The sequence below is a fragment of the Coregonus clupeaformis genome, unplaced genomic scaffold (genome assembly GCF_020615455.1).
Source record: "Coregonus clupeaformis isolate EN_2021a unplaced genomic scaffold, ASM2061545v1 scaf0442, whole genome shotgun sequence".
Classification (NCBI taxonomy): Eukaryota; Metazoa; Chordata; class Actinopteri; order Salmoniformes; family Salmonidae; genus Coregonus; species Coregonus clupeaformis.
Genome location: NW_025533897.1, coordinates 235,535 through 254,733, shown reverse-complemented (window position 1 = coordinate 254,733; position 19,199 = coordinate 235,535). Strand labels below are relative to the sequence as shown.

At 41.7% G+C, this 19,199-nt stretch overlaps 1 protein-coding gene across 24 annotated transcripts in view; it reads right to left on the bottom strand.

Moving 5' to 3' along the window:
* The window catches only part of LOC121559430 (CUGBP Elav-like family member 2), a 166,055-nt gene that overhangs the window by 63,844 nt on the left and 83,012 nt on the right, over nucleotides 1-19,199 (bottom strand). The window contains exon 2 of one of the 24 annotated variants that reach the window (XM_045215440.1): nucleotides 7,369-7,442. The exons of the other annotated variants lie outside the window; for them this stretch is intronic. The gene's annotated coding sequence lies outside the window, so the exon portion shown is untranslated. The remainder of the gene's footprint in view (nucleotides 1-7,368; nucleotides 7,443-19,199) is intronic. 24 annotated transcript variants of the gene reach the window in all.

Genomic DNA, 19,199 nt, shown 5'->3' with positions numbered 1-19,199 from the left:
TTGCTGAGTATGTCCTCAGTGTTGCTCATGGCTGTCGGCTGTCGCCCACACACACACAGCCTGTATGCTTCAGACTCAACAGCCTTGAGAAATCACCAACCTGAGAAACATATTCACTCAACCAACAGTTCCAGCATAATAGAACTGTCATAAACCCCTTCATGGTCTCCAAGAGTACATCTCAATAGGTTTCAAACGGCTTCATAGTCTATCTCATTATTTCCTGTCCCACTGCTCTGAATGATTTGTACATGAACGTTTTAAGCACATTCAAACTTTGCCAGCTTGGTTTCTAAAGCCTAAATATGTGTGTGTATGTGTGTCAGGAGAGGCGGGGGATTTTGAGTCTACATGCACAGCTATTACGGTCCAGGCCTGCAATCCTCAGAAGGTTCGAGGAATTAGGGCAGTTTAAACCACAGAGCCAGGATTGGCCAAATCCCAGCAACACCAAAGTGACTCTGTAATGTCTAACAACCTCCTCCCTCTTTTCCCTCCTCCACCATCCCGTCCCGCGCTCTCCCCCAAACCCTGTTACCATAGGAACAGCCGGAGCAGAGGGAGTGGTTGTGAACGTGGCGCTGACGGTTCACTGAACCCTGACCGTGTCACCTCACACACCTGACCGCACACACACACCTGACCCTGTGCATGTTTGGGATCAGTGTGTGAATCCTCTCTGTCTCTCTCTTTCTTTCCCCCTTCCTCCTGTCTTTCCTTCTCCCATCTCCATCTACATAGAACAGTATAAGACAAATAATCCTTCATGTCATGAACCCTCTTTTGAAATCATATTTCTAAAGGATTCAAAGGGTGAAAAGTCTTATTCATTCAAATGAATCATTTATGTATATTGTATTTGATATTCAAGATGTTTCATAAAAATAAAAAAATTTATACAAAACATAGTGTTGAGGCGACCCTCAGATAAACTTTTTTGTTGTTGAAATTTTAAGTACCTTCTCAGACAAGTGATCATACTTTATTTAAAACAAAGAGATGAATGTACTGATATATGCACATGATAGCGTATTTCATGGGTATTAATGACTATTTCTTGCCAATTGAAAATCTGGGTTTTTCATTCTAGCAGTCTTGCCTGCATGTCACAGTCACACAGCAGCAACATCACTTGGCCAACTACAACAAGATAATAAGGGACATTTACAGTTTACATTTTTAAATGCATTTTGTCTTATTTTACTGTTAAATGAACCTTGCATTGTTTACATAGATTACATTTTTGTACATTTAACATTTATCTCAGGTGGGCTTAAAGTACAGTAGCACATAAAGCACTCCCTCTATACACAATGTAAATGGCAATAAAGAAATATTGTTCAATATGATCCATACTAACTTTGCATAATATTGTAGTCTATAGTGTACAGTATATTTATACGCCAAACCATTGGTTTCCAATTATTTTATGAGTAGACTTTGCTATTCTGTCACACCCGCCACAGGAAAGGAAGACCCAGAGTTAACTCTGCTGCCAAGAGTGTGCAAAGCTGTCATCAAGGCAAAGGGTGTTTACTTTGAAGAATCTCCAAAATAAAATCTATTTTGATTTATTTAACACTTTTTTGGTTACTACATGATTCCATTTGTGTTATTTCATAGTTTTGATGTCTTCACTATTATTCTACAATGTAGAAAATAGTAAAAATAAAGAAAAACCCTTGAATGAGTAGGTGTGTCCAAACTTTTGACTGGTACTGTATATATATATTTTTTCTGAAGATTTAAGTTGATTCAAACACACAAAAACTACAGTTATGCATATTATGCATCTGGCCGTGGTGCATTTACCAAGATTAGAAACAATTATGAACAATTAGAAACCGCTGTACTCTCTCCAAGACGTTTGGAGTGGACAGGAAGTTGTTGATGCAGAGAGAGAAGAACAAGATCAGGGTTGAGGGATATCTGGGATAGAAGACCTACAAGTGGTGGACAAAAATGCTAACAAATGAGAGACAAGAAGATGACTATTTGGCAACTACTCATGCACTTTTGGGTGGGGGCATTGTCATATTGTTGTTCTTCATTCATCCAGCTGATTCTGTTTTTTGGTCCACCACCTGTCCCTTTGTAATACACCGGTAGAGAGGGAGATTTGAAACTGTCTTCAGACAGGCTTTAGGAAGACAAGTTGAACTAATTAACAAGAATAGCAGTACAGCAAATATGAATCAGGTTTCAGATAATTCATTGAAACTTATGTTTGTTATGGTCTTTGTGCATGGCTTCTTATCCACAGAAGGCCAGTGTGGGTGCAGGTTTTTGTTATATAACCAAGCAATAACACACCTGATTCAACTAACCATGTCTTGATTTAAGTCTATGATTAGTTGAATCAGGTGTGTACAGGCAGTGGTGGAAAAAGTACCCAATTGTCATACTTGAGTAAAAGTAAAGATACCTTAATATCTACCTTTAGAGGCCATGCAATTCAGTACTCATCTCGAAAACAAAAGCAATTTAGGTCAAAAGAGTTTATACTAAGAAAGGAAATAGAAAGTCTAACAGAACAGATAGATGGAAATAAAAACTGTAACATAGAGGCTCAGAATAAATTAGAGGAAAAACAAAAAGAAATGGAAAAACTTATTCAAGAAAGATCAAGTGTAAAATATTATAAAAATAAAGCAAACTGGATGGAATATGGGGAAAAATGCACAAAATTCTTTTTTAATCTTCAACATAGGAATGCTACCAAAAAGAACTTAATGAAACTGGTTACAATTGACTGAGTCACCCATAATTCACCTAATGATATTTTGAAGGAAGAAACAAAGTATTTTAAGCATATGTTTTCTTTTCAGTCGCCTCCATCTCCTCTAACTGAAGCTAATTGTAGAGATTTTTTTTCTATTGATAATGTCAAATTAACAGCCACACAGAAAGACTCATGTGAAGGTGAAATTATAGAGGAGGAACTTCTGGATGCAATTAAAGACTTTAAGTCCGGGGAAAACTCCAGGGTTGGATGGCATACCAATCGAGGTATACCAAACCTTTTTTGATATACTAAGAGGACCGTTATTAGCATGTTTTAACCACTCCTATGTAAATGGTAGATTATCTGACACTCAAGAAGAAGGTCTGATCTCATTATTACTGAAACAGGATACAAGTGGAAAATATAAAGATCCAGTCCATTTACAAAATTGGAGGCCCCTTACACTTCAGTGTTGTGATGCAAAAATCCTAGCAAAATGTATAGCGCATAGAATTAAAAAGGTATTGTCGGATATTATTCATTCTAATCAGACAGGTTTTTTACATGGAAGATACATTGGAGATAATATAAGGCAAGTATTGGAAACAATAGAACACTATGGAAAATATGGGAAACCAGGCCTGCTATTCATAGCAGACTTCGAAAAAGGCATTTGATAAAGTTCGACTGGAATTTATATATAAATGCCTGGAGCATTTCAATTTTGGAGAATCTCTTATAAAATGGGTCAAAATCATGTATAGTAACCCTAGGTGTAAAATAGTAAATAATGGCTATTTCTCAGAAAGTTTTAAACTGTCAAGAGGAGTGAAACAAGGTTGTCCACTATCGGCATATCTATTTATTGTGGCCATCGAGATGTTAGCTATTAAAATCAGATCCAATAATAATATCAGAGGATTAGAAATACAGGGCTTAAAAACAAAGGTGTCATTGTACGCAGATGATTCATGTTTTCTTTTAGATCCACAACTAGAATCCCTCCACAGCCTCATAGAGGATCTAGATACATTTTCTAACCTCTCTGGATTAAAACCAAATTATGACAAATGTACTATATTACGTATTGGATCACTAAAAAATACAATTTTTACATTACCATGTAGTTTACCAATAAAATGGTCTGATGGTGATGTGGATATACTCGGAATACATATCCCAAAGGAAATAAATGATCTCACTTCAATAAATTTTTATAGAAAGTTAGCAAAAATAGATAAGATCTTACTACCATGGAAAGGAAGATACCTGTCAATTTGTGGAAAAATCACCCTGATTAACTCTTTAGTATTATCCCAGTTTACCTATTTGCTTATGGTCTTGCCTACGCCTAGCAAACAGTTTTTTAAATTATATGAGAAAAAAATATTCAATTTTATTTGGAACGGCAAGCCAGACAAAATTAAAAGAGCATATTTATATAATGAATATGATTTCGGAGGACAGAAATTATTAAATATTAAAGCATTAGACCTATCACTAAAATCTTCAGTCATCCAAAAGTTATACTTAAATCCGAACTGGTTCTCAAGCAAATTAGTAAGATTGTCTCACCCACTGTTCAAGAAAGGCCTTTTTCCCTTTATTCAGATTACAACCTCTCACTTTCAGTTATTTGAAAAGGAAATAATCTCCCAAATGTCACTATTTCTAAAACAAGCCATAGAAAGTTGGTTGCAATTTCAATTTAATCCTCCAGAAACGACAGAACAAATAATGCAACAAATATTGTGGTTAAATTCAAATATACTAATTGACAAAAAAACCTTAATTTTTTGACAGAATGTTTAAAAAAGGTATAATCTTCGTAAATGATATCATCGGTAGGACTGGTGGAGTTATGTCGCACATGCAGCTAACAAAAACATATGGAAATGTCTGCTCTACCGAAAATTACAACCAAATAATTGCAGCCTTACCGCAAAAGTGGAAGAGGAAAGTTGAAGGGGGAGAAAGTAAGGAACTTGTCTGTCGGCCTTGCATTAAAGAACATAATTGGTTAAGGAAAACTGTGATAAATACAAAAGTATATCAGTTTCACTTAAGGACCAAAGGATTGACAGCCGTCCCATATAGATTGCAAAATAGTTGGGAAGAGATCTTTGACGATACCGATCCCATGGCATAGTGTTTATGAACTGACACGCAAAAACGACACGGATTCAAAAATTAGAATCTTTCAATTTAAATTATTATATAAAATTCTTGCTACCAATATAATGTTATTTATATGGGGGATACAATCTTCCCAGCTCTGCAGATTTTGCTGTGAAGAGATAGAATCATTAGATCATTTGTTTTGGTTCTGTCCATTTGTAGCTTGTTTTTTGGACACAGGTCCAGGAATGGCTAAAGGATTGCAATATTTACCTGGAATTAACCTTGCAGATAGCATTACTGGGTGATCTGAAAAGTCATAGTCAATCAATCAATAATATAATAATACTTTTAGCAAAAATGTTTATTTTTAATTCACAATCTGTAGAAGCAATGAGAATAGAAAGGTTCAGAACTTTTGTAAAACATCACAGTACGGTTGAAATATATATGGCAAATAGAAATCCTATATGGATGGTGTTAAGAGATAGATGGGAGGTATTGAATAGAGTTGAAGGATGGGACTAATAACAAATAACAACAAATAATAACAAAGATAGCTAATAATGTAAGCATACTGTGTCCATAATAAGTATATAGGTTGTATGTTGGGAGCTTTTGGGAAAGAGCACAGTTAGAAAGATATGGCATTTAGAAGCAAACCGGATGGACATCATGAAAATGATCGGAGAGGTTGAGAGTAGAAGAAGTTCAGGAGCAAAAAAATAATAATAATAAAAATATATATATATATATATATATTTTTTTTTTTGCTCCTGAACTATATATATATGGCCTGGGCGTTGTTGTTCACTAATTTACTCCAAGTAGGGAAAGGATGGTGGGGTTGAAAAGTAATAAAGGGGAATATATATATAAAAAAATAAAAAAAACATGGGGGATTGGAAGTGATGCAGACAATTACATTGATAGAAGATACAATCTATCTGCAATATTAAGCTGATCCATCCCCCCCCCCAAAAAAAAAAAAAAAAAAAAAAGATACCTTAATAGAAAATGACTCAAGTAAACATGAAAGTCACCCAGTAAAATACTACTTGAGTAAAAGTCTAAACGTATTTGGTTTTAAATATACTTAAGTATCAAAAGTAAAATACAAATAATTTCTAATTCCTAATATTAAGCAAAGCAGACGGCCACATTTTCAAGTTTTTTATTTATTTACGGATAGCCAGGGGCACGCTCCAACTCTCAGACATAATTTACAAACGAAGCATGTGTTTAATGAGTCCGCCAGATCAGAGGCAGTAGGGATGATCTCTTGATAAGTGTGTGAATTAGACCATTTTCCTGTCTTGCTAAGTATTCAAAATGTAACAAGTACTTTTGGGTGTCAGGGAAAATGTATCGAGTAAAAAGCACATTATTTCTTTAGGAATGTAATGAAGCAAAAGTAAAAGTTGTCAAACATATTAATAGTAAAGTAAAGTACATATACACCCCAAAAAACTACTTAAGTAGTACTTTAAAGTATTTTTACTTAAGTACTTTACACCCCTGTGTACAGGTAGGCAAGAACAAAAACCTAAGTCCACATTGATCTCTGTGGATACAATTGGACCCCCAGTTTATAAATTTTGAACATTTGGAAATGAATTAAAATAAGAGGTGAGCATATTTGGAACACCCATGGGCTTAAAGGTACCATTGGGTACCCATCAAGCCCAGTCCGGACTCTTCACATATAAATAATTATTGTAGGTAAAGTCATAAAACTTCACATGAGAGATTCATATTTCATTTTATCTCCACTTTTCTTACAGAAAAAAGGGCAGTATATGTTAGAAGTTTCTAAACTTAGATTCTGGTAGGCTTAGTAGGGACACTTACAGTATCCTAACTCTCTTTCATAATCAACTCCCATCGCTCTCTCTCAAGATGAGAGGCCCTGTGTGTGTGTCTTGTAATTAGTGTGTGTGTGTGTGTGTGTGTGTGTGTGTGTGTGTGTGTGGGCAATGGGCTGTGATTGCCTGGCGTAGCTGGCCAATGCTCTGCCAAAACTCATCATCCGACTCAACAACGGCAAAAACGTCTCATTTCGATAATGCTGCACCACACACTGGGCCAAGGAACCAGGGCAGAGGACACAGAGAACAGAGAGACAGTAGAACTACCACTACTAGCCCTGATCTACTATTTAGGGGTTGGATAGAGGGCTGCAGGGTAGTGTACTGTTTAGGATGTTATGTCATGTAGACTTAGTGCTAAAGTAGAACTGTGCTATTATGGATAGAGTATATAACTGATAATCAGAACCAAGAACCATCATACAAAAACAGTTACATGTTCAGAGCTGCCTTCTGGGGAAAGGTGTGGGAGTGTGTGTGTGCTCTTACTGGAGTGTGTGTGTGTGCCTGTGTTCACAAGCGGACTGTTAATACTCCATTCACACTACAAGGTCAGGGGGCCTTTGTGTGTGTGATGATGCCTGATCTGGAGCGGTCTATAATAGTGGTATTACTGGGAAAAGGAGAGTAGGCGGGGGACAGAATAACAGTTAACACCTTGACTGCTGTGTGTGGCTTGCTTCAACAAGAACCCCCGTGCACTTTCCTACACCTTGGTCGTGACTCCTGAACTATGGAGAGGTGGAGAGGAGAACACAGACAAAGAGGAGGAGGAGAAAGGGGGTGAGAGGAGACAACGAGAGGGAAGGGAGAGAGGGAGAGAGAGAGAAACAGAATAATAGATTATCAGGCATGTGTTGTAAGGAATGTAAGCCGCAGAGAGAAGACTGTCGGGGTCCAGTTTACAAACTGTATTGATTGAACATGATCCCTTGCATTCTATTGGGTTCAGTAGCCCTCACAACGCAATTATGTCCCATTGTGAACAATGCTTTGGGGAGTTTAGACTGAGTACTGTCTGCTGCTACTAAGGTTCTCTCTATACCAAGGAAAGATGGATGAAGTGGCTATCGTCGTTATTAACATTGGCAAAGCAGGTTTCTTCTCTTGTCATGCCAATAAAGCCTGTGGATTTGAAAATGGCCCATGTTTCTCACGGTGTTAAGACTAAAGGGGAATTGAAACATACGGCAAGCACGGGCGGACACACACGAGTACACACATACAGACACACGCACACACCTCCCTCCCCCGGCTGTCCCTGTGGTTGGGAAAGTGTGTTGTTCTGTGAGAAAGCTGCAGGTGTTCCTGTGTGGAGGACAAGCTAAAACCTTGGCTGACACTTTAATAAACCACCATTACTGCTAACACCACTTCCACAGACACACAGAGAAAAGAGGACAGAGAGGGGGGTAGAGATAGAGAGAGAGGGAGAAAGAGAGGGTGAAATTGAAGCAAGAGATGGTAGATACTGTAGCGAGAGAAAGGGGGGTGAGGGCTAGAGGTGGACAGAGAACAGGAGTGAAACAGACAGCAGGAAGGAAGGAAGCCATTTGTTGGTCAGTCAGTCTAAGAGGGTAACAGAGGGTAACAGAGTGTTGAGACACAGTGTTTACCTCTCTGCTTTTAACCTCACCTACAGAGCACACAGACAGGGCCAGAGGAGAAACTACACCGAACAAAAATATAAAGGCAACATGTAAAGTGTTTGTCCCATGTTTCATGAGCTGAAATAAAAAAATCCCACAAAAAGCGTATTTCTATCAAATTTGGGGCACAAATTCCCTGTTGGTGAGCATTTCTCATTTGCGAAGAAAATCCATCCACCTGACAGGTGTAGGATATCAAGAAGCTGATTAAACAGCATGATCAGTACACAGGTGCACCTTGTGCTGGGGACAATAAAAGGCCACTGTAAAATGTGCAGTTTTACTCATTCTGATTGGCTGGGCCTGGCTGCCAAGTGGATGGGCCTATGCCCTCCCAGGCCCACCCATGGCTGCACCCCTGCCCAGTCATGTGAAATCCATAGATTAGGGCCGGATTTATTTATTTTAATTGACTGATTTCCTTATATGAACTCTAACTCAGTAAAATCTTTGAAATTGTTGCATGTTGCGTTTATATTTTTGTTCAGTATACATCAATATGACCACAGACCAGAGTGAGTGTTTGTTTTCTCTGTACAAAACATTAAGAACACCTTCCTAATATTGAGTTGCACCCGCTTTTGCCCTCAGAACAGCCTCAATTTGTCGGGGCATGGACTCTACAATGTCTCGAAAGCGCTCCACAGGGATGCAGGCCCATGTTGACTCCAATGCTTCCCACAGTTGTGTCAAGTTGGCTGGATGTCTCTTGGGTGGTGGACCATTCTTGATACACACAGGAAACTGTTGAGCGTGAAAAACCCAACAGCGTTGCAGTTCTTGACACATACTACCATACCCAGTTCAAAAGGCACTTGCAAGTGTGTATGGTTGAGTGAGTTATGTACACTGAACACCTTCCTAATTTTGAGTTGCACACCCCATCCCCCCGGTGGACCATTCTTGATACACACAGGAAACTGTTGAGTGTGAAAAACGTACACCCAGAGTGCACCCTGAGGGAGGGAGGGAGGGAGGGAGGGAGGGAGAAAGGGAGAGAGAGAGAGAGAGAGAGGGAGAGAGGCAGGGAGGCAGGGAGAGAGGTCTTCTCTCAAAGTAAGTTGCTTGGAGTTGATGAGGAACAGATCAGGAGTAAAACAGAATGCAAAGAAAGGAGGGGAGGAAAAAGCCTGGCACCTACTACCACCTACTACCATCTACCATCATCTACTACCACCTACTACTACCACCACCTACTACCACCATCTACCAGGGGCGGTGTGTTCATTAGGGCGATATGGGCGACGCACTGCCAAACGGGAAAAGGAAGGGATTTTTTTTCTAATCAATTATATCACGGCAACAGTAGTTATCAGTGTTCTAATCTAGACGTCTGATCTGCCACTAAATGTCCAATCAGGCTAAAGTCGTGCTTCAAATGGCCCCGCCCCTTTTGGGTCTCTCATAGACTCTCATGTAAAATCTTTTTTTTTCAAATATCAGAGCTTTCAATACAATCTCTATGGGTTCCGGGAGGGCTTGCACTTACGCGCTTTCGTCATACGTAACATAAGTAACCATGAACATAACTAAGAAAAGAGCGGGTAGCAGCGTCAATCAATTCACGTACTACTGTCAAGATGGCTAGCTTTGCGAGGCAAAGATGAAACTGAGGGCTCCACCAACCCTGGTGTTTTTCTTGGACTTGTCAACTTTGTGGCACAATTAGATGAGGTGTTTGATGACCATCTTAAAAATGCTAAAGTTTTCAAGGGCACATCAAAGACCATTCAAAACGAACTACTGGAGTGTATGCTAGCGGTCATGAGGGAACATATTGTGGAGGAGGTGAAGTCGGCGAACTTCGTAGCTATCCAAGCTGACGAGACCACGGATGTTTCTACACAGACACAGCTGGTGCTTGTGCTGAGGTACATAGATAGCAACCACAAAGTGCAGGAGCGCTTTTTTGAGTTCCTTCCCATCTCGGAATCAACCTCAGTCTCAATCGCCAGTGTGCTTTTGGAGAGACTGAACGGTCTTTTTGCCGACGACGAGAAAGTCAAACTCATTGCGCAAGCTACGATGGAGCCAGTGTGATGAGGGGAGAGAAGGCTGGTGTGCAGCAAAAGGTGCGTGAGCATTTCAAGAATGCCCATTACGTGCATTGCTATGCGCATCAGCTGAATTTGATCATGCAGCAAGCTAGAACAGTTTCAGTACAAGTAATGTAGCCTCTCTCTCTCTTTGTCCCTCCCTGTCTGTCTCTAACACACACACGCCCAAATCAGTTCACAGTTGATGTTGTTTAAAATAGTTATTTTTCATTAAAAAAATAAAAAATAAAAACATCTGTTCATGTTCATTTTTACAAATCTATACAATTGGCCAGAATATGGTTGTTCATATTTACAAATCTATACAATTGGCCAGAATATGGTTGTTCATTTTTACAAAGCCATACAGATAGCTGTGTTTACCTTTTCTATAAATTATTTTCAAATTCTGTTTTCAGGCAAAATGTCTATCACTGTTCATTTTCACAAATCTATACAAGAGGGCAGAATATGGAAGTCTATAAAAATTTCTTATTACCAATAACTTGCATCAATGTTTTCAGTAGCCTCTATCAAAAGCTCCTGCTTGCTTGTTGTGAATTATGCTCAGGTGCACATATTTCCAATTCAACCATGAGGCCTTTTTGAAGCAAGTAATGTGTATATCAGTATTGACTTATATGCTGCCCCTGTCTTCATGTTGTTGCTGGACATATCTTTTTTTAAATGTGTGTAGGTCACCTAAATCATCAGAAAAATTGCCCCCCCTGAGAATTTTTTCAGGAGCCGCCACTGCCATCTACTACTACTACCACCTACTACCATCTACTACTACTACCACCTACTACCATCTACTACTACCACCATCTACTACTACCACCTACTACCATCTACTACTACCACCATCTACTACTACTACCACCTACTACCATCTACTACTACCACCTACTACCATCTACTACTACCACCATCTACTACTACTACCACCTACTACCACCATCTACTACTACTACCACCTACTACCACCTACTACTACCACCTACTACTACCACCATCTACTACCATCTACTACCACCCACCTACTACCACCTACTACCATACCCCGCTCAAAAGGCACTTCAATATGTTGTCTTGCCCATTCACCCTTTGAATGGCACACATACACAATCCATGTCTCAATTGTCTCAAGGCTTAAAAATCCTTCTTTATCTACACTGATTGAAGTGGATTTAATAAGGGATCATAGCTTTCACCTGGATTCACCTGGTCAGTCTATATCATAGAAAGAGCAGGTGTTCATAATATTTTGTACACTCAGTGTATATGTTCATGTCTCTGTTTAGATACTGTATTTCAGAGGGAGCTTAAGGGTATTTGAGGTCTAGCGCTTGCTTTCTCCGTCTACATTAAAAACACACACAAAAGACAGCACTGACCTAACCAATGTAGCATTTTGTCCACGTGAACAGAGCACACCATACACACCCAGTCTAATTCTCCAGTGTCTTGTCACAGAATGTGTTCAGGCCCTGGTCCAACATTTCTCAGGCATGAACACTTTTATACGTGGATTAGCTCATACTTTAAACCACATCAGTGTGCAGCTGTGCTGTTCCCTCACTTTCTCCCCTCTCCTCCTTCTTCTGCCTCCTCCTCTCTCTCTCTCTCGGTGTTTCATTCCCTCAGAGTTCCACCAACATCTAGACCACAATTACTTCCACATTGTTTCAGTGGATTTCCAGAAACATTGTTTAAAAAAATACAATAAAAACAGTCCTGGTGACAGAGGGGTTGGGAAGGAAGGAGCGTCGGGATGATAGCCCACGGTGCCGCGAACGCCAGGGAAACTCCCATCCCGTGATGGCCACGCTTCCCTGCCTGGGAACGCCGGAACATGAGCGGGAGCTAATCCCTGTTATTCCCTTATTATCCCTATAATGGTGCTGGGAGCGGAGCTGAGAGGGTGATGCCATTAGTGGATATTAGGGCGGGGTGCACTCTGGGTGTACGTTTTCATTAGGCTTTATGGGCTGGAAAAACTTTGTCATGCATACCAATTAGCACAGAGGAACAGATGGCTCAATGCGTATGCCGCTGCCTACATTTCAACACACCCAAGAACAACAACCTTGTCAAACACACAGCTGCACACACCCGTATACACCACCGCAAAGACAAAACAAAAACCTTACTCACACGCACGCACACACACAGTAATAATAGCAACACTAAACCCTCTGAACAGAACTGAGGCTAGTTGATTAAGCAGAGGATGCAACGGCTCTCCTCTCCTGTTATCCTGTTCTCTCCTCTCTTCCCTATATCCCCCTCTCCTCTCCTTCTCTATCACGTCTCCTCCCATCCCAGGTCATGACCTACAGAGAAACCGCCCAGGAACAGGCTGCTCTAAACTCTCTCTCAGGTGACGACCGTATGCTGACTGTAAACTGGGGAGTGTGTGTGTGTGTGTGTGTGTGTTAGAACAGGGAGTATGTCTATGTGATGGTGCTGAAGAGACTGCACGGGTCTGTGGAGCTGAAAGATGGGTCCATGTTTCTAAGCCTTTAACTATATTTTAACCTTGACTGTATGAATGTGGTGGTACTAATCAACCATCTCCTTTTGTCAGACAATAGATGCACACAGTGGAGAAGCAATTACACATCAGAAAACACACTCAGTCATTTTCCTTCCTTCTCTCTTCCGCTCTGCCATCTGTCCATCTCTCCACATCTCACGTTCTATAGATATGTAGAGGAGATTGATAGACACAGAGGATGACGTTGATAGACAGAGTGAATAGGGTTGTGTGTGAACTGTGTGTGTGTGTGGGAGGGTACAGGTGTGCCTCGCCCCATTGGGCGCTTCATGCTAGCGAGTGCTGTAGCGCCGACGTTAGCTACGGCTCAGTGGGTTTGAATGGAGACGCGCTAACGCGCCAGCGTAGCAATCCCAAAGCACATTGATCTGTCTCTCACACAAATAACAGAGAGAGGAGAGGAACTCAGAGTCTCTAGGGCTATTAGGATACAAGAATGAGACACACAGGGGTGTACATAGGGGTAAATACACTGAGGTAAATACAGTGTATAGGGATAAATATACTAGGTTAACTGCCTTAGACAAGGGGGTTATACTCAGAGTTGCCCCTAAGCACAGATTTAGGATCAGTTTATCCCACCCCAAGTTCTAACCTTAATCATTAGGTGATAAAAAGATCTGATCCTAACCACAGAGTCTCTCTCTCTCCCTCCCTCCCTCCCTCCCTCCCTCCCTCCCTCCCGCTCTCCCTCCCTCCCGCTCTCCCTCCCTCCCTCCCTCCAGTGGAAGAGGCACCACAAAGATCTTTGTGTTCAGGATGAGGGTACAATGCTGAGAAGGTAGTAGGGGCAGAAGCAAGTACCTCACGTCTGCCTCCCATTCCCAGACTCCATCCCCACTTGTGTGTGTGTTTCTACACTCCAGACTTGGAATTATCCCGAGGCATAACCAAAAACACACTTCAGAATGTTTGAGTGCTTTCCAAACTCATTAATTTACTAGGGCAATCTAACAGGGCGTATTAAATAGCAACTTCAATGTGAAGGCTGGAGCATGCCGGAATGGAGCCTTGGTGTGTGTGTGTGTGTCTTCACACTCCTCCTCGGCTTGGTTCTGCATGTAATTAGTGGATTGTTGGTCTAATTAATGGCCTATGAATAGCTGTGCTGGGCTCAGTGCTTCAAGGTTAGACACCTGTACAGCAGTATTGATGGAAGCCAAGCTGTTTCTCAGGGTCTATTCAATTACACACAATGTAAATACAATATTGGCAGCCGGCAGACTCACATCTGTGAATACGGAGAGAGGGAGGAGAGGAGGGAGGAAGGGGGCTGTTTATGGAGAAAGAGAAAGTGAGAGCATGCAGTCATGCAGTTGAAGGAAAAGCGAGCAAGTGTGTGAGAGACGTGTGAGAGTCCAACGATGATGATGTCAGAGCGATTAGGGAACACACACCAATCACAACAGAACATTCTATAGAGTCAATTATTAAATCATACAGGCACCTAGCAACAGGGAGGGCAAAAATTAAGAAAGAAAGAAAGAAAGAAAGAAAGAAAGAAAGAAAGAAAGAAAGAAAGAAAGAAAGAAAGAAAGAAAGAAAGAAAGAAAGAAAGAAAGAAAGAAAGAAAGAAAGAAAGAAAGAAAGAAAGAAAGAAAGAAAGAAAGAAAGAAAGAAAGAAAGAAAGAAAGAAAGAAAGAAAGAAAGAAAGAAAGAAAGAAAGAAAGAAAGAAAGAAAGAAAGAAAGAAAGAAAGAAAGAAAGAAAGAAAGAAAGAAAGAAAGAAAGAAAGAAAGAAAGAAAGAAAGAAAGAAAGAAAGAAAGAAAGAAAGAAAGAAAGAAAGAAAGAAAGAAAGAAAGAAAGAAAGAAAGAAAGAAAGAAGAAAGAAAGAAAGAAAGAAAGAAAGAAAGAAAGAAAGAAAGAAAGAAAGAAAGAAAGAAAGAAAGAAAGAAAGAAAGAAAGAAAGAAAGAAAGAAAGAAAGAAAGAAAGAAAGAAAGAAAGAAAGAAAGAAAGAAAGAAAGAAAGAAAGAAAGAAAGAAAGAAAGAAAGAAAGAAAGAAAGAAAGAAAGAAAGAAAGAAGAAAGAAAGAAAGAAAGAAAGAAAGAAAGAAAGAAAGAAAGAAAGAAAGAAAGAAAGAAGAAAGAAAGAAAGAAAGAAAGAAAGAAAGAAAGAAAGAAAGAAAGAAAGAAAGAAGAAAGAAAGAAAGAAAGAAAGAAAGAAAGAAAGAAAGAAAGAAAGAAAGAAAGAAAGAAAGAAAGAAAGAAAGAAAGAAAGAAAGAAAGAAAGAAAGAAAGAAAGAAAGAAAGAAAGAAAGAAAGAAAGAAAGAAAGAAAGAAAGAAAGAAAGAAAGAAAGAAAGAAAGAAAGAAAGAAAGAAAGAAAGAAAGAAAGAAAGAAAGAAAGAAAGAAAGAAAGAAAGAAAGAAAGAAAGAAAGAAAGAAAGAAAGAAAGAAAGAAAGAAAGAAAGAAAGAAAGAAAGAAAGAAAGAAAGAAAGAAAGAAAGAAAGAAAGAAAGAAAGAAAGAAAGAAAGAAAGAAAGAAAGAAAGAAAGAAAGAAAGAAAGAAAGAAAGAAAGAAAGAAAGAAAGAAAGAAAGAAAGAAAGAAAGAAAGAAAGAAAGAAAGAAAGAAAGAAAGAAAGAAAGAAAGAAAGAAAGAAAGAATAAAAGGAGGGATAGATGGAGAGAGACTTGAAACAGATGATGTGGGCCCCAGACTATGAGAAGGGGTGATGTATGTGTGTGTGTGTGAATGTACAGGAGTGTGTGTGCCCACCAACAAATCAATAAAATGGATCCACGGTGGTTTGTTAAGAGTAATTGGCATGGATTTTAAAAAGGGAGGTTTACAGAACTAGTCCGCTTGTATAAAGCCTATTTCTCCCAGCAAACAGGCATCCCTCTACCAGACACTTTGTATTGATATTACACTGCTGTACTGTATGTGCTGAAGATAAATTACCCCATTAAAACCATTATACCATTTCAATAATGACAGCAAGATAAAGGTTTATGTAGAAACTAGCAAGCAGATGATCTTATCTGAAGGTTCCCACTGGGCACAGACATCAATTCAACATCTATTCCACATTGGTTCAACGTAATTTCATTGAAATGAAGTGGAAACAACGTTGATTCAACCTGTGTGTGCCCAGTGGGTTGTAACATTAAAGACAACTCCATCTTGTCTGACAGCTCTGCATTTGGTCTGCCGGCGAGCGAGGTGTGATGGCATGGGGGAATTGACATGTGAGTGAGTGGCTGTGTGTAAATGAGTGAGTGAGTGGTGTTCTCACAGTCAAATTAAACTGGGGCCTAGGTGTGGAACAGACGAGTGCATCACTATTGGAGACACACCATGGAGAGACGGAGAGAGCGAGAGCGAGAGAGAGAGAGAGAGAGGGGTCACATATATCTGGATTTTAACCTCAGAGAATAAATGACTCCTGTAGAAAATCAGTTCACATCTCACAGAAAGAAGGAGAGGGGGAGGGATGGAGAGAGGGAGGGGTGGAGAGAGGGAGGGATGGAGAGAGGGAGGGATGGAGAGAGGGAGGGATGGAGAGAGGGAGGGATGGAGAGGGAGGGATGGAGAGAGGGAGGGATGGAGAGGGGAGGGATGGAGAGAGGGAGGATGGAGAGAGGGAGGGATGGAGAGAGGAGGGATGGAGAGAGGGAGGGATGGAGAGAGGGAGGGATGGAGAGAGGGAGGGATGGAGAGAGGGAGGGATGGAGAGAGGGAGGGATGGAGAGAGGGAGGGATGGAGAGAGGGAGGATGGAGAGGGGAGGAATGGAGAGAGGGAGGGATGGAGAGAGGGAGGGATGGAGAGAGGGAGGATGGAGAGGGGGAGGGATGGAGAGAGGGAGGGATGGAGAGAGGGAGGGATGGAGAGAGGGAGGGGGTGGAGAGAGGGAGGGATGGAGAGAGGGAGGGATGGAGAGAGGGAGGATGGAGAGAGGGAGGGATGGAGAGAGGGAGGGATGGAGAGAGGGAGGGATGGAGAGAGGGAGGGATGGAGAGAGGGAGGGATGGAGAGAGGGAGGGATGGAGAGAGGGAGGGATGGAGAGAGGGAGGGGTGGAGAGAGGGGAGGGATGGAGAGAGGGAGGGATGGAGAGAGGGAGGGATGGAGAGAGGGAGGGTGGAGAGAGGGAGGGTGGAGAGAGGGAGGGGGTGGGAGAGAGGGAGGGGTGGAGAGAGGGAGGGGTGGAGAGAGGGAGGGGTGGAGAGAGGGAGGGGGTTGAGAGAGGGAGGGGTGGAGAGAGGGAGGGATGGAGAGAGGGAGGGGTGGAGGAGAGGGAGGGATGGAGAGAGGGAGGGATGGAGAGAGGGAGGGATGGAGAGAGGGAGGGATGGAGAGGGGGGAGGATGGAGAGAGGGAGGGATGGAGAGAGGGAGGGATGGAGAGAGGGAGGGATGGAGAGAGGGAGGGATGGAGAGAGGGAGGGATGGAGAGAGGGAGGGGTGGAGAGAGGGAGGGATGGAGAGAGGGAGGATGGAGAGAGGGAGGGATGGAGAGAGGGAGGGATGGAGAGAGGGAGGGATGGAGAGAGGGAGGGATGGAGAGAGGGAGGAAGAAAGACAAGACAGTGAGCGAGAATAAGAACAAGAGTAGCGGGACAGAGAGAGGGGAAGGAAAGATTAGACAGACGGAGAGATTGAGAGAGAGAGATTGATGGCTTGTAATGATGAAATGGATGGAGGGAGAGATGAGAGCGAGAGATAGGCCTATACGTCAGATGCCATTACTCATCTCCATGACACACACCACCAAGACACGACTTGCTGCTGCCACCCAACATCCCTATACCTCGTGTCGCTCTCCGTCTCTCTCTTTCTTTCCCTCCATCACTCTCCTCTGTATCTCAAATCAAATGTTATTTGTCACGTGCCGAATACAACTGGTGTAGACTTGACCGTGAAATGCTTGCTTATGAGCCCTTCCCAAATAAGAATATATATATTTTTTATAACTCCACATCTCTCTCACACAGATTGAAAGCTGAACACACCCACCTTCATATTCTTTGTGTTGTACACATCCTATCCCTGGGCTGTGGTGACTGGGAGAAACACCTGAATCCTTCCAGAGGATCCCCCCTCCCTCCCTCTAGGGGCTCCAGTGCCGCAAAACTGCCAGATGGGCCTTGTCTCAGTTCAAATAAGTGAGCCTGGGGCTGCATTAGACAGATCTGTCATTATGGATGTGTACTGTAGGCAGGCATGGAGCCTACATAAAGGAATGCTACCCTGGACCAAAAAAAGCCAGCCAGCCAGCCAGTCTGCAGTAGATATACTTTACACTGCAGACACAAGGCCATGGTCATGATTGAGAGCTCTGAATGTGTGTATCTCTGAATGTGTGTATCTCTGAATGTGTGTATCTCTGAATGTGTGTATCTCTGAATGTGTGTATCTCTGAATGTGTGTATCTCTGAATGTGTGTATCTCTGAATGTGTGTGTGTGTGCTCAATTCCCAACAAGGAGAACAGTAACAGTGTTTTCAGTAATGAGCACCCAGGGGGGCTTTAGTGCTTCCTTTTACCGAGGGGCTGGTGAAACTTCTGGGATAGCGATTACCCTCCCTGGGGACCCTCTGTCCTCCAAGACAGTCTAATCTCCTGTTTCCATGACAACATCCCCCCCCCACCCCAACAACCACTGTTCCCTTTCATACCCAAGTCCATAGGGACCACAACCCATTTTCTCTCCAGACCCAGACCATTGCTTAAGATGTCTGAATGGGACAACAACAAAGGAAAACACCCAATAACAAAGCAAGGTTGGGTTGTGTCGTGTCTGTTGTACTAGCATAGACTGTTTAAAGTCTGTTCTGTCTTTGACTGGCCTGGGCTGCAGTCACTTAACATCTGTTTAACACCCCCAGCACACACAGGCATTAGAAAGACATGATGATGAAGCAGGGGAAGGAGAGAGAGAGACACAGAGAGAGAGAGACAGAGAGAGACCAAGAGAGAGAGACACCGAGAGAGAGAGACACAGAGAGAGAGAGAGAGACCGAGAGAGAGACACCGAGAGAGAGACACCAAGAGAGAGGAGAGCAAGAAAGCGAGAGAGAGATGAGCTGGGCTTGCACTGCATGCTAATGTTGTTTAAATGAAGACGCTAAGCTAACTACAGACTTACAGCCATGGCAAGTAAACCTCTGCAGCATAGACTAATGCTAGCTGCCAGAACACCCCCTTGCTCTTACCCACTAACAAACTACCTCTCTGCCTCTTTAATTAGATTTGTTGTTATGTTTCCACACTTCAAGAGTTCTGGTTTGTGGAGAGCAATA